Source organism: Eretmochelys imbricata, chromosome 1 (genome assembly GCF_965152235.1).
Source record: "Eretmochelys imbricata isolate rEreImb1 chromosome 1, rEreImb1.hap1, whole genome shotgun sequence".
In the NCBI taxonomy this organism is placed as follows: domain Eukaryota; kingdom Metazoa; phylum Chordata; order Testudines; family Cheloniidae; genus Eretmochelys; species Eretmochelys imbricata.
The window spans coordinates 14,235,404-14,249,269 of NC_135572.1; positions in this window are offsets into that span (position 1 = coordinate 14,235,404).

Consider the following 13,866-nt stretch of genomic DNA (forward strand, 5'->3'; position numbering starts at 1 on the left):
CATGTGCCGTAATGCTGCTGTTAGGGAGAGAGAGCAGGATGCAACTAACACACCTCCAGGCAACTGGCTGAAGCCAGAGGTGCCGGAACAGGGGGCCATGGCCCCATCCCTTTTTACTGGCCATAAGGGTGAGCAACAAGGGGAGGGGGTGGAGAAGAGTGAGCAGGGGCGGAGAAGAGCGAGCGGAGGCAGGGCCTCAGGGAAGAGGTCATGTGGGGGGCGGGCCATGGTTTGGGCACCAGGCCCCCCCCCCCACTTTTAGGGAGCTTCCACCTCTCCTGGCTGAAGGTTTGCCCTGGTGCTATCAAGTTGCAGCAGGAGATTTGGGGCTGAATGGCCCACCCCAGCACAGTGACGCATTGCTTTGTACAGCAACCTCTTGAGGCAGAGTGGGCCTGAAACTAGTTCAGGAGAAAGCACAGTGGATGCTGGTGTCACTCAGTGTCAGAGACCAGCAGGGGTAACGGCTCTTGGCTCTGTTTCATATAGAGGAAGTTTCAAGGGAGAGCGTGGCAAATGTGAAATGAACAGGGGTCACTGCTCCGTCAAGTCACTCTCAGGGACACTGCTCTAATCCCTCCAGTGATGCTCACATTTGTCGGGATCACTTAGCACAGAGCTCCCAGACTGCCTAGGAGTTAGCAGCAGAAACATTCCCACCCTCTCTCTCCCCCCATCACCTCATCTTGTGTCAGATTAGACTCAATTAAATTCCATCCCACCATTGAAGAGTAAAACTAATTTCATGCCACAGGGAGATCCTTACATTGGATTAAAGAAACGAATAGGTTTTTCCACCTAGCCATGGGCAGAATATTTGCAAGCAATTTCCATAGACAACACCAGCATTCCTCGAACCCCGAGATACGCTGCCTGCCAGTGGCCAGCTGGTGCATCTGGCTGTTGTTTTTAATTGATCTAATAGGGCTACATGATTTCCTTCTCTCTTGACAGCCACAAACGTCCCTTTGCTTTGTATCGAGCTGCCAGGCACTAACAACGCAAATGATGACAAAGTAGAGTTCTGTGCTAGCCCCAGAGTGCCAAAGGCCCCACCAATCAACACAGAGAGGAAGAATAGCCTGGTGGTTAGAGCACTGGACTGGGACTGACAAGTTCTGGGCTGAGTTCTCCATGTCCAACCTGGGCATATCACTCTCTGGGTGTCAGTGCCCCTTTTGTAAAATGGGGGTGATAATACCTCCTTCATCCCACCCTCGGCATGTCTTGTCTATTTAGACTGCAAGCTTTGGGGTCAGGAACAGTCTCTCACTATATGTCTAGCACTGGGGGGCCTGATCTCAGATGGGACCTCTAGCCACTACTGCAATACAAATTATAATAACTGTTAATAAAAATGTATCTGTTCTGTGCATAGAGAAACCTCTGTGTTCAGTGCCTTTCGCGTGGACTCAGATTCACTAGGAATTAAAAATCCTGACTTGTAGAACAAAGGGATTAATGATACCTTCCAGGGATGCTTAGCCTCCTCTGACATTTCCTGTACCAGGTGTGTCATCATCATGCCTGCAACACCAGCAAATGTTTGAACTGTAACTTCCTTTATTCATGGCCAGGCCTTTCCTGTGCCACCCACGATTAGAAGCTGGCAACAGATACCAGTAGATCATTGTCCCAGCTTTTTCACTGGAGACGTGTATGGGCTAGAATTAGTGCAGCACTTTCCAGAGACTTGTCTGCTTTGTTGTTTGAACCATTGCTCCAGTCTATTTGCAGTGTTGCACACACAAAAAGCTATGTTAAAAGACCATTATTGAGGTTGCAAAGTCAAGTACTCAGATGCTAGGACATCTCAGAATCAAGGTTGCCTTGCAGCCTTAATTTGGCCCCCTTGTGCATATACATTATGATAAAGTCTTTTAAGTATGTGATCACATACTGTTTGTTTTTCTCTCCTCATCTCCTCACTCAACCAGTCCCAACCTCCACCTCTCAATTCCCAGTCCCAGTCCCCTCCAGCCGCAGCCTCCTTGTGTCCCAGTCTACTCCCGCTTCTCCCCAGGTCTGGATTCAAGTCAGGCAGCTTCCTCCTCCAAGCTGCCGGGGCCCAGCCAGGTGGGCAGGGGCACTGAGCACACAGAAGAGACAGGCTTCCTGCTCTCAGTTCAGGGGCCTGGACCTGGTCCTCACCTAAAACAGCCCCAAAACGTAATTACAGGGAAAGTCCTCTTCACCCCTGGGCTGGAGCGTGCTCAGTGCAGACAGAATCTTTGGGGAATTAGGCTCTAACACGCTCGCAAGTCTCTACCAAGTGTGTCCCAACTGCCATTTTTCAAAGGCTTATAATTTGGCCAAATTTGGGGGGATTTCCACAGGGACAGCAAACTGCACTTCCCTGACCCGCAGGCCACCTCCTGGCCAAATGTCAAGTCCCTGCCCCAAAGCACAGGGGCGCTAGAGCAGTGTTTTACAAAGTTTGAGTCGCGGCATGTAAGACACTGGGTCGTCTTGCTCAGCGCCCAGGGACCCTAGTCGCTGCGGTCAGCACCGCCGACAGGGACATTAAGTCCCATCAGTGGTGCTGCCCGGCTGAGGCAGCAGGTCCGGCTTCTAGGCAGGGGGGCCACGGGGCTCCGTGTGCTGCCCCTGCCCTGAGCACCGGCTCCGCACTCCCATTGGCCAGGAACTGGCCAATGGGAGCTGGAGGGCACAGTGCCTGCGAGCGAGAGCCGTGTGGAGCCACTTGCGCCCCTCTGCCTTGGAGCAGGACCTGCTGCTGGCCGCTTCCAGGGCGCAGCACGGTCCGCAGTGCCAGGACAGGCGGGAAGCCTGCCTCTGCACCCTGGCTGTGCTGCTGACCTGGAGCCGCTGGAGGTAAGTCCACGCCCCAACTTTGTGCCCCAATCCCCTGCCCCAGCCCTGAGCCCCCCCAACCCCCTCATCCCTGGCCCCACCCCATAGCCTGCACCCCCAGCCCAGAGCCCTGACCCCCTCCTACACCCCAACCCGCTGCCCCAGCACAGAGCCCCCTCCCACACCTTGAACCCCTCATTCCTGGCTCCACCCTGCAGCCCTCAACCCTGTACCCCAACCCTCTGCCCCAGCCCTGAGCCCCTCCCACACCCTAAACCCTTCATCCCCAGCTTTGTTGGGTCACAGGCATCAACAATTTTCTTCAACTGGGTCCCCAGAAAAAATGTTTTAAAATCACTGAGCGAGAGCATCATACTTTTTAAAAAGATGTTTAAATGTATGTTTCCCTATTCTTGTTCTCAGAAATGGCTGAACTGGTTTTGGTGACATTTTTCATTAAACTTCAGCCTGAGGCTGACACCTGGCATGGAAAATTTCAGCCCAAACGCTTAAAGTTTGGCAAAGTAATAAGCAACTGAAAACAGGGTCTTATAATGGGAAGTGTCAGGCAACCTTAATAATAGGTGGCACCACCAGAACTCCTAAAATAGATGTTTATTGAGAGACCATCAAACTATTCTATGGTCAGGTCCGGATTCCCTGTCCCCCAGCCCAAATCACACAAGGGTCTGATCCGGAAGAAAAAAAGAAAACCCGTTTTTATGGGGCTTTTACTTTTATTGTACAAGGAGAATAAACAAGCAACAAAAGTAGCCGCCCCTAAGGCAATGCAGAGCATGCATGGCAGCTAATGATCCACCAATATGGGCAGGAATTTTGCCCTGCTTTGTAAGCCCCTTCATTACAAATAAGCATCTGCCTCCTTAGCCGAGCCAGGCACCTGTGGTTTCCATTCAAGGGTCTCAGAGCATTATACAAACCTGAATGAATAAAACCACCCAGGAAACAGTTAGCATAATTTCACAGCTAGATAAACAAGTTATGTGCCCCGTAGCTAGCGAATAGCAGAACTGGGAGTAGAACCCATGCATGCTGGTTCCTGATCTATTAATACTAGCTAACTAGATCATTCTCCACGTCTAATTTAAGACTTAATCCCTCCCTAAAGCATTGTGTCATGTCCCCCCCCATCAACTTAGGGCCTAGTTGTCATGGGAAGATGGCCATGTAACATGGCTTCTGTATTTCTGTTCTGCTTTTCAGAAATGTGTGAAGTACACTGGAAGAGGGGGAAAACGGAAGGCAGGTCAGGTCATTCAAGGAATTTGCCTTTTTCTTATTATGGGATTAGCTCCAAAGATTCAGAACCACTGAAACACAGGACAGTCTTCTCTGCTACATCTTCTAGTGGTGAACAAAAAAGATTAATTCGCTGTTGTGTTCATTAGGCTTAAGAAATAACCTGAAGGGCAAAAATTTCCTTAGGGTTGGTACCCAGTCTCCAGGTTCCTAAGGGTGAGTTCTGGAATAATAAAACGATGGTCTTCCATGGTACTTTTCATTTGAGGATGCCACAGTGCTTTGTAAACATTAACTCATTTGAGTTTGTTGCCCCATGGCAGTTTAGGCAAGGAGTGTACAGGGATCACTTTCCTTCCACAAACACACCCACTGTCTAACGCCACACAGCAAGGCTGTGCATTCACACAGGACAGGAAGTGAGGACGAAGACAATATCCTGTGGAAGCTGCAGGGGGACAGCATGTACTTGCCAGATTCTGGGTTTGGAATTTGGCCAGGACATGGGAATAATGCCCCTGCTCTTATGAAAAGTGTCTCTTTGATGATCCCATGTGGTCAAGACCTCTTCCAACAACATACGGCCATGTTGGTTCAGTACTGACTCAGGAGGAAGAGTGCAGCTGCTAAACCACCATTAACAATTCTTCCACTACCTAGATAGGAGACACTCAAGGAATGCCTAAGTTCTGACCCAGGCCTCCCCAACATAGCTTGTAAGATGTGGCAGGAGCACACACTGGGGTAATCTTGGGCACGTCCCTTGATCTGTCCCTACCTCGATCGACCACCTATAAAATGGGGATAGTATTCCTTCCTTTCTCCCACCCTTTGTCTTGCCTATTTAGGCTAAGATCTTCAGGCAGGCACCATCCAACTGTGAGTTTTTATCATGCCAAGCACAGTGTGGACTCAATCTTAGTTGCAGCCTTTAGGTGCTACACCTCCAAATAAGGGAGAAGAGCCTGAGGGTTTGTCTACACTGCACACTAAGCCCAGGTCTGTGTGACTCAGGCTTGTGAATTCAGTGTTTCCAACCCATGGGTTTACCATTGCTGGACCCAGGTCTCAGAGCCATGCTAATGCATCCTTACTGCACTATGCAGACCTTCTAACTCGGGTCTCTGCCTAGACCTGTGTCCACACTGCAAAATGACAGGGCTTGGACCCAAGTCACAGTGGGACTCAAGCTGTGAATACCCCCCAGCAGGGTCCTAGGACTTGCGTGCTTGCTTGCTCTCCCAAGTCAGACCAATGTGTATGGACGGAAGGGGGCTGGGTGGGCTCAAACCAGAGTCTGAGCCTGGGCTAAGGACTTGTCTACATTACCCGCTGGATCAAAAGGCAGCAATCAATCCAGTGGGGGTTGATTTATCTAGTCTAGACATGATAAATCAACCACTGAGCGCTCTCCTGTCGACTCCGGTACTCCACCAGGGCGAGAGGCGCACGTGGAGTCGACAGGGGAGCATCAGCCATCGACTCACCACAGTGAAGACACCGCGGTGAGTAGATCTAAGTATGTCGACTTCAGCTGTTATTCACGTATCTGAAGCTGTGTAACTTAGATCGATCCCCCCCAGTGTAGACCAGGCCTTAGGGCGCAGTGTAGACGTATCTTTAGACTCCATTAAGTCCACTAGGGACTTTGCTACTGATTTACATGGAAGACGCCCAGATACTACAGGTGATGGACAGCAGTATAAAACCTCAAGAGAGACAGAAATAATAAATAGCAGCAAGCGTTTGGCCAGATCTGAGGACTGAGCCTACAGTGTAATGGCCAGACATCCTTCCAGGACGGTGTCTCTATTTTTGCCGCACGACTGGAACACACACTCACTGGCCAGGACGTAACCTCAGAAGCCTTGGCAGCCTCTTGTAAACAAGTCTATAAATAGCAACAATGCCCAGATTTCTCGTTCTTAAATTGCAAAAATTTCAATAGTTCCACGAACAAAGAGCTGAAACCATAACAGGGGAGAGTCCAGTCTCCGTGGGCCACCGTTATTGACTGGCTAGGTGCAGTCAGGCTGGGCGCCTTTGTCCCACTCTCTATTCAGAAGCTTTGACTTTCAGTGACATGCTAACAGGTGTTGGGACTGTGGCTTCAGTCAGATTCTTTGATTTGTCTTAAATGCCGCCGTGTTGGTATTTTCTTTTCAAGCAGGGATCTAAACAACCTGTGGTGCAGAGCTACTGCCCAGCTCCTTTTTCGCAGCTCTGAGGTGAAGATGATGGTTCAGATTCTGCCCCAACATGCAGCCCAGGAAGGAGTCCAAACTGGTGTGACTTACGTCTTCTTTTGGTTTCCACCTCATCTCACTCTGATAAAAGTTTTTTATGCAGAACTTTTCACCATGGCATCTTGGCATGTAAGTTACACAGTCACGCTCGGCAGATCAAATTTCTGCTCCCACCAGTCTGTGGCAAAACTCTCCTAGATTTCAGTGGGAACAGGAATTGGTCCTGTTAGACCTGATTAAAATAATTGTTGGGAAGTTGGAGAGGGTGCGGAGAAAAGCTGTGAGAATGACCCAAGGCTGGGAAAAATGCCTTCCCGGGAGAGACTTCAGGAGCTCAATCTGCTTAGCTTATCAAAAAGAAAATTGAGAGGTGACCTGATTATGATTTCACAGGGAGAAAATATAGAGTATTAAAGGGCTTTTTAATTTAGCAGAGAAAGTCAGAACAAGAACCAATGACTGCAACCTGAAGCCAGAGATATTCAAATTAGAAATAAGGCACATTTCCCCCCCAAACCGTGCTGGTGATTAACCATTGGAACAAACTACCAAGGAAAGTGTGGCTCCTCCATGTTTTGAAGGCTTCAGATCAGGAATCATAGAATCATAGAATCATAGAATATCAGGGTTGGAAGGGACCCCTGAAGGTCATCTAGTCCAACCCCCTGCTCGAAGCAGGACCAATTCCCAGTTAAATCATCCCAGCCAGGGCTTTGTCAAGCCTGACTTTAAAAACTTCCAAGGAAGGAGATTCCACCACCTCCCTAGGCAACGCATTCCAGTGTTTCACCACCCTCTTAGTGAAAAAGTTTTTCCTAATATCCAATCTAAACCTCCCCCACTGCAACTTGAGACCATTACTCCTCGTTCTGTCATCTGCTACCATTGAGAACAGTCTAGAGCCATCCTCTTTGGAACCCCCTTTCAGGTAGTTGAAAGCAGCTATCAAATCCCCCCTCATTCTTCTCTTCTGCAGGCTAAACAATCCCAGCTCCCTCAGCCTCTCCTCATAAGTCATGTGTTCTAGACCCCTAATCATTTTTGTTGCCCTTCGCTGGACTCTCTCCAATTTATCCACATCCTTCTTGTAGTGTGGGGCCCAAAACTGGACACAGTACTCCAGATGAGGCCTCACCAATGTCGAATAGAGGGGGACGATCACGTCCCTCGATCTGCTCGCTATGCCCCTACTTATACATCCCAAAATGCCATTGGCCTTCTTGGCAACAAGGGCACACTGCTGACTCATATCCAGCTTCTCGTCCACTGTCACCCCTAGGTCCTTTTCCGCAGAACTGCTGCCTAGCCATTCGGTCCCTAGTCTGTAGCGGTGCATTGGATTCTTCCGTCCTAAGTGCAGGACCCTGCACTTATCCTTATTGAACCTCATCAGATTTCTTTTGGCCCAATCCTCCAATTTGTCTAGGTCCTTCTGTATCCTATCCCTCCCCTCCAGCGTATCTACCACTCCTCCCAGTTTAGTATCGTCCGCAAATTTGCTGAGAGTGCAATCCACACCATCCTCCAGATCATTTATGAAGATATTGAACAAAACCGGCCCCAGGACCGACCCCTGGGGCACTCCACTTGACACCGGCTGCCAACTAGACATGGAGCCATTGATCACTACCCGTTGAGCCCGACAATCTAGCCAGCTTTCTACCCACCCTATAGTGCATTCATCCAGCCCATACTTCCTTAACTTGCTGACAAGAATACTGTGGGAGACCGTGTCAAAAGCTTTGCTAAAGTCAAGAAACAATACATCCACTGCTTTCCCTTCATCCACAGAACCAGTAATCTCATGATAAAAGGCGATTAGATTAGTCAGGCATGACCTTCCCTTGGTGAATCCATGCTGGCTGTTCCTGATCACTTTCCTCTCATGCAAGTACTTCAAGATTGATTCTTTGAGGACCTGCTCCATGATTTTTCCAGGGACTGAGGTGAGGCTGACTGGCCTGTAGTTCCCAGGATCCTCCTTCTTCCCTTTTTTAAAGATTGGCACTACATTAGCCTTTTTCCAGTCATCCGGGACTTCCCCGGTTCGCCACGAGTTTTCAAAGATAATGGCCAATGGCTCTGCAATCACAGCCGCCAATTCCTTCAGCACTCTCGGATGCAACTCGTCCGGCCCCATGGACTTGTGCACGTCCAGCTTTTCTAAATAGTCCCTAACCACCTCTATCTCCACAGAGGGCTGGCCATCTCTTCCCCATTTTGTGATGCCCAGCGTAGCAGTCTGGGAGCTGACCTTGTTAGTGAAAACAGAGGCAAAAAAAGCATTGAGTACATTAGCTTTTTCCACATCCTCTGTCACTAGGTTGCCTCCCTCATTCAGTAAGGGGCCCACACTTTCCTTGGCTTTCTTCTTGTTGCCAACATACCTGAAGAAACCCTTCTTGTTACTCTTGACATCTCTCGCTAGCTGCAGCTCCAGGTGCGATTTGGCCCTCCTGATTTCATTCCTACATGCCCGAGCAATATTTTTATACTCTTCCCTGGTCATATGTCCAATCTTCCACTTCTTGTAAGCTTCTTTTTTATGTTTAAGATCCGCTAGGATTTCACCGTTAAGCCAAGCTGGTCGCCTGCCATATTTACTATTCTTTCGACACATCGGGATGGTTTGTCCCTGTAACCTCAACAGGGATTCCTTGAAATACAGCCAGCTCTCCTGGACTCCTTTCCCCTTCAAGTTAGTCCCCCAGGGGATCCTGGCCATCCGTTCCCTGAGGGAGTCGAAGTCTGCTTTCCTGAAGTCCAGGGTCCGTATCCTGCTGCTTACCTTTCTTCCCTGCGTCAGGATCCTGAACTCAACCAACTCATGGTCACTGCCTCCCAGATTCCCATCCACTTTTGCTTCCCCCACTAATTCTACCTGGTTTGTGAGCAGCAGGTCAAGAAAAGCTCCCCCCCTAGTTGGCTCCTCTAGCACTTGCGCCAGGAAATTGTCCCCTACGCTTTCCAAAAACTTCCTGGATTGTCTATGCACCGCAGTATTGCTCTCCCAGCAGATATCAGGAAAATTAAAGTCACCCATGAGAATCAGGGCATGCGATCTAGTAGCTTCCGTGAGCTGCCGGAAGAAAGCCTCATCTACCTCATCCCCCTGGTCCGGTGGTCTATAGCAGACTCCCACCACTACATCACTCTTGTTGTGGCTGGAGGCCTTCCTAGAAGATACATTTTAGTCAAAGATAAATGATGGGATCAGTAGAGGAGTAACTGGGTGAGGTTGTCTAGCCTGTGTTATACAGGAGGTCACACTAGGCCTAGTAGTCTCTTCATTCTGGCCTTGAAATCTATGCATTTACCCATCAGATGCTATTCAGCCAAGGGTATGTTGACAGGGTGGATAGATCCTGCTCATTGGTTTTTGGAAAGAGGGCTAAAGTTTGCTCCCTTAGCAACAGAGCTAAGCTGCTGTCTGCCTTTAGTGCTGGGGAACGAGTGCCGGGATGCAGGTGAAATGAATGGCTCCATTAGAGATTGCAGACTGGGACTAATAGAGTGGAAAGAGTTCTGGGAGTCATTCTGAGTTTGGACAAACACAGACCAGCCTCCCCAGGGGTTCTGGGACAAACGCAGTCTGTGAGAGTCATACAGTTACTGTCTGGGGGGTCAGATTCCTGCACCTTGGCAGCAGGTTAGAGTAGCTGACCCTTGCGGTCCCTTCTAACCCTGTAGTTCTATGATTCTAGAAGCCAAGGGACCTAACTAGGATGATCTGGCGTTTGTTGTCTGAGCCTTGTTACAGGGGGTCTGATTGTCTCCCAGGGACAGTTCTGTACTTGTATGTAAGGCACCGTAAGAATGGTCTGATTGTCCCAGAGCCCCAACAGGACATTTCCCCTTGTGTTTATGTAACAAATTCCGAACAATGTATGCAGGGGGAGGGTCAAGATGAAAGTCCCAAGACAGAGCCAATTAACACAAGAACAGATGGCTTGATTCTGCTCCCATTGAAGTAATGGGATTTTGGCCACTAACTGGCGAGAGGGTCGGGTTAGGCCAACACTTCATTACAGTGGTGGGGCAGTTAAGGCAGAAGCAGGTTGGATCTTTAATAGCCAGTTTTTCTAAGTGCTCTAAAATACACCTTGAAATATGCTGTACTTCATCAGGGCTCAGGAAGGGGTCAGTGGTTTAACTTTGAGGTTGTTTGAGCAAGATACAGCTCCCCCCTTAAAAAAAATCACGTGGTTCTTGGCTTTTGTTTTGCACGAACCTGGGGCTCAAAGGATTGGACTGATCCTCCTCAAAGTGGTATCTCCTGCTCACCTTTCAACTCAGCTAGTGTCTGGCGCCCACTGTCCCTTTGGGGACACTCTATTTCAAACGTTCCTTCTGGTGACAGGGGCCTCGCCAAGGCAGCTCGAGTCGGTGATTTTTGCATGTGCTGCAGGACTGCTGCTCTGTGACGGGCAACAGGCACATCCAGTATCAGAGGCTCTCAGGACAATGCGCTGTAGCCATCAAGCAGGAGCTATGCTCGCTGATTCTGAGTTCAAGTCCTGCCTCTGGCACACCGCGGAGTGTGTCTGCTGAGCACGTTCTTGCCGTTTGCCTGCGTTGTGCTCTTGTAGCGGGGAGCTGCAAAAAGGGGCTTTTGAAACTTTTGCCCCAATAGCAGAACTTTTCCAGTTAGAACCAGTATTTGAAGGTGCTCTAAAATCCACATGTGTATTCAGATTAATTTGAAAACTGCTGTGTCTCATCAGAGCCAGAAGTACGGTTAGTGGTTGTGATGTTATTGACTTGAACTGGGACTGTAGAGATCATTGTTGCAACCAACGTCCTGTAGTGGCACAAAATCTTATATAAAGGGGGTCAAATGAGGTGTCTAAGACAAGGTTGTGGTTTGCTGATTATGCTGTCTATCTGTGTGTATCATTTTTGTAGTTGAAGTTATGAATATTGGCTCTATACTGTCTGTATTTCAAACTTATGCTATGCTTCTGGGTGACACCCCAGACAAGTTGGTGTCAGCTTTGCCTAGCCTGCTGGATGGCCCATTAAGGACCATCAGCTACACAACTGACCCATTGAGAGAAAAAAGAAAAGGAGTACTTGTGGCACCTTAGAGACTAACCAATTTATTTGAGCATGAGCTTTCGTGAGCTACAGCTCACTTCATCAGATACATACCGTGGAAACTGCAGCAGACTTTATATATACACAGAGAATATGAAACAATACCTCCTCCCACCCCACTGTCCTGCTGGTACAGTATTGTTTCATATTCTCTGTGTATATATAAAGTCTGCTGCAGTTTCCACGGTATGTATCTGATGAAGTGGGCTGTAGCTCACGAAAGCTCATGCTCAAATAAATTGGTTAGTCTCTAAGGTGCCACAAGTACTCCTTTTCTTTTTGCGAATACAGACTAACACGGCTGTTACTCTGAAACCTGCCATTGAGAGAAGGCAGACACACCTGGTGACTCAGCAAGGCATGCAGGGACCTGCCTACGGACAGAACGCTAAGGTTTTTCCAGGCCATGTGATGGACAGCTTGCCTTTGGGACAAAGAAAGCAGAGACCACATGGCAAGAGAATATAAAAAGCTGCTGCAGCTCCTCCATCTGGTCTTCAGTCCTGCCTCATACCTCTGGAGGGACTTTGCTACACTGAAGCTTTGAACCAAGGACTGATGACCCATCCCAGCTGTGGATGTGTGCCAGAGACTTGATTTAAACCTGCAGTTTATTCTACCACTGCTGCAAGCCTGAACCAAGAACTTTGCCATTGCTGTATGTCATTGATTCCATTTAACCAATTATAGCTCTCATCTGTATCTTTTTCCTTTTATGAACAAACCTTTAGAGTTCAGATGCTAAAGGACTGGCAACAGTGTGATTTGTGGGTAAGATCTGATTTGTAGATTGACCTGGGTCTGGGGCTCGGTCCTTTGGGATGGAGAGAACCCTTTTTCTTTTACTGGGGTATTGGTTTTCATAACCATTTGTCCCCATAACGAGTGGCACTGGTGGGGATACTGGGAAACTAGAGCGTCTAAGAGAATTGCTTGTGTGACTTGTGGTTAGCCAGTGGGGTAAAACCAAAGTCCTCTCTGTTTGGCTGGTTTGGTTTGTCTTGGTGTGCACAGAAACCCCAGCCTTGGGCTGTAACTGCTTTCTTGAAGCAATTGATAAGCTATTACCAGCAGGACAGTGGGGTGGGAGGAGGTATTGTTTCATATTCTCTGTGTATATATAAAGTCTGCTGCAGTTTCCACGGTATACATCTGATGAAGTGAGCTGTAGCTCACGAAAGCTCATGCTCAAATAAATTGGTTAGTCTCTAAGGTGCCACAAGTACTCCTTTTCTTTTTGCCAATACAGACTAACACGGCTGTTACTCTGAAAACTGGTCCTGAACTGGCATTCTCAGTTGTGTCCTGCCAGAATCAGCATCGTTACAGTGGTGCAAACAGATTCATAGAGTTTAAGGCCAGAAGAAACCATTAGATTATCAAGCCTGACCTGTATAGCACACGCCACTAAATTTCATTTGGTGATTCCGATATTGAACCCAATGACTTATGTCTGGTTAAAGCAGAGTCTTCCAGAAAATTGTTGCTACAAGGAGGAAGAAGAAAAATTGTTCTGTTTAACCTCTGAGGATGGGACAAGAAGCAATGGGCTTAAATTGCAGCAAGGGCGGTTTAGGTTGGACATTTGGAAAAACTTCCTAACTGTCAGGGTGGTTAGGCACTGGAATAAATTACCCGGGGAGGTTGTGGAATCTCCGTCATTGGGGATTTTTAAGAGCAGGTTGCACAAACACCTGTCAGGGATGGTCTAGACAATACTTAGTCCTACCATGAGTGCCGGGGACTGGACTAGATGACCTCATGAGGTCCCTTTCAGGCCTATGATTTTATGATTCTGTGAAAGACATCCGGGCTTGATCTGAAGACATCAAGAGATGAAGACTCCACCACTTCCCTGGGTAGTTTATTGCAATGGCTAACCACCCACACTGTTAAACATTTGTGCCTTATTTTCAATTTGAATTTGCCATTGGTTCTTGTTCTGCCTTTCTCTGCTAGTTGGGGGCTCATTTGGCCAAGTGGTTCCTCTGATACAGCCCCTCCAATAAACAACAGTCAGATTGCTCTAAGCCCCACACGCACAAAGAGCCTGTCAAAGTGGCATGCCACAGCAAGGGCCGGGGCGGAGTTAGTGGAGTAAATACGGGGTTGTTTGATCAAAGGGGGAGGACACTCAATGCACGATGAATGAGAGAATACAGTTCTGTCGGACACAACCCAAAACAGAAAATGGCACATTTACGTAGCTTTTCTCCTGGCTGTTTATTACGGGGTAGGCTTGGTTGGAACATATGTGCCGAATATCCTCTTGCCAGCCCCAGGGGGCAGTGTTAAGGTTGTGGGGCTGGTACGTATCTTAACTCTGTATTCCCTAGTCTGCAGAGTAGGGGTGCAGGAATTGGGGGAGGACAGGGGTCCATGGGCCCATCACTTTTAAAAGTGGGAGGGCATAGCTTTTTAGCAGCCGTAGGGGTGAGTGATGAGGGGG